Source organism: Hylobates moloch, unplaced genomic scaffold (assembly GCF_009828535.3).
Source record: "Hylobates moloch isolate HMO894 unplaced genomic scaffold, HMol_V3 SCAFFOLD_36, whole genome shotgun sequence".
NCBI classification, from domain to species: domain Eukaryota; kingdom Metazoa; phylum Chordata; class Mammalia; order Primates; family Hylobatidae; genus Hylobates; species Hylobates moloch.
Window position 1 is genome coordinate 2,800,968 of NW_026652311.1, and position 2,424 is coordinate 2,803,391.

The following is a 2,424-nucleotide window of genomic DNA, read 5'->3' on the forward strand; positions in this document are numbered from 1 at the left end:
AGCACATTGCACAATACATAGTAAGAATTTATTAGACTAGAAGCTGCTTAACAGGCCCCCACTTACAAATTCTGCAGATGAATTGTCTCCTTCATGCCCTCTGCAGTTCTCCCTTCTGCTTGCCCCTAGTACCCCAAGGGCCAGCAGAGAGCAGGCTTTCTGGAGCTTGTGTGCTTTTACTCTGGCCAATTGAGTTGTAAGTTTACCAAGAATCAGTTGTGCTTGATCTCAACCCTGTGTATGCCCTGTTGGACTTAATATATTTAAATAATTTAACTAAAAATTGTGTGATGCAATGAAATATGAGTGTAAAGGGAGAGACTGTTTATGAAAAATTAAGATGTTTCCTTAGAAAAGGCTTGACAAAAGGGAGCTCCTAAAAGTATTCTTGAATTACGTGTGAGTGAAATAACTGTAAAGTCAGGAGAAAATAATAATTATAATCTAGAGGCCTCTGTTCTCAGATTACGAGCGTCTTTAAGCTCCTACTCTACTCTAACAAAACGTAACTTTAAAGAAATCAAAAACCAGAAATTGCAAATGATGTATTGTAAATATGGTTTATGAAAGACAACTCCAATATCAGACCTAGACTCCAAGAAAAGACTTTGCCTTCCACATCAAATTATTCTTAAATGAATACACAATTTATTATTTTAAGTTAAAATAAATGTTTATAGTATATATTATGTATTAGGATTTTTAAAAATGACTCTTCAGTTTATTTAACTTTTCAATCAATCATCCAACTACCCATCCCTCTTGCACAAGCTAATAGGAACACTACTGAAAAAGCTGCCATGTCAATGAAGGATTGTATCAAGGTGTGATTTTCATAAGCAAAGAAGACTCAAGAGCTGCCTTTATGACTTGCTAAGTTCTGGGCAGCATCTGACAGACTTGAAGATTAATACAGTTTCTTTCCAAACAAAGAGTTCAGGGCAACTGCCTGTGAAACACAGTCATAACAGAGACATACTTTCCGGATAAGTGGTTACAGTTATATCACAGCTCCCTCACCTTGCTGGCCTGAGGAGGAATGTCTGCACTGGGGTCTCCTCCCAGCCATGACTACTTGCACAGGTTGAAGTCCACTCTGCAGCGTTTCATCCAACATTTGCAAAGAACCTACTCTGCATCAGCCACCTGCATTTTGAAAATGCTTGCAATCTTTTCCAGAATGAGTTGAATCCACAGTTTATCAATATGTTTTGTTTATATCAATAGGAAACAAGACATTTTATAGTTACCTACAACAGAAAGTATGTGCAACAACATTCAACCAGAGTCTGCTTTAAGAGACCAAGGTGTCATACAAAACACATCTGGGCGATTTTTTGTACATTAAAAAAAATGATAAAGAACCACCATTGAATAAAGTTAGAAACAGAGATAGTAATTTCTACAGATTTTCAGATCAACTACAATTTTTCAGTTGCAGAAAACCTTAATGATAAACATGTTCTCTTTTTTTTTTTTTTTTTGAGACGGAGTTTCGCTCTGTCGCCCAGGCTGGAGTGCAGTGGCGCGATCTCGGCTCACTGCAAGCTCCGCCTCCCAGGTTCACGCCATTCTCCTGCCTCAGCCTCTCAGAGTAGCTGGGACTACAGGCGCCCGCCACCATGCCCGGCTAATTTTTTGTATTTTTAGTAGAGACAGGGTTTCACCGTGGTCTCGATCTCCTGACCTCGTGATCCGCCCGCCTCGGCCTCCCAAAGTGCTGGGATTACAAGCGTGAGCCACCGCGCCCGGCCAAACATGTTCTTTATTCTGTCACTGATGCCTGTGGTTGGGGCACGTTACAGAATGAATGTGTTGCAGGGAGAAAAGGCAAGAACTCATCCCTTCACCAAGAAAAGTGTCAAAACAGCAAGTTCCTCAATACACCATGGACAGAGGCTGCAGTGCAGGCTTTAGGATTCACCCTCATTAGCAGGTAATGGCTCTCCTTCCAGCACCACCACCAAATTGGGTCGTCGTGTCCTCTGCCTCTAGTACGGAATGAACTGTGCAGTCACATAGTGTGTTCTTCTTAAGGAAAAAAATTAAAGGGCTTATTAATTCTGACATGATTTACAGAATTACATTGCAAATCATCAGGTCTTTCCCCCTTATATTAAATCTGAGATACAGGAAATTGATCCAATTCTCATAGTTCTCTCACCCCATTACTTATCTATAAGCTTATTTCCTTTTGTTCTTCTCCAAGTTCTTTTTCAGTCTTGTTTCCTTTTCCTTATCTTTGCCTTCCTCGTATGTTCCCTGGCTTGCTTATTTTCCTTTAAGTCCTACACCAAAGGAATTAAAACAAAAAAATTTTAAAAAAAAGACCTCTTGAGTTGAATATAGAGAATAGACAAAGAATTCTAAGGCCAGAAAGACTATTTAAAAAAAGATCTAATTCAGTTATTTCCATTATTGACT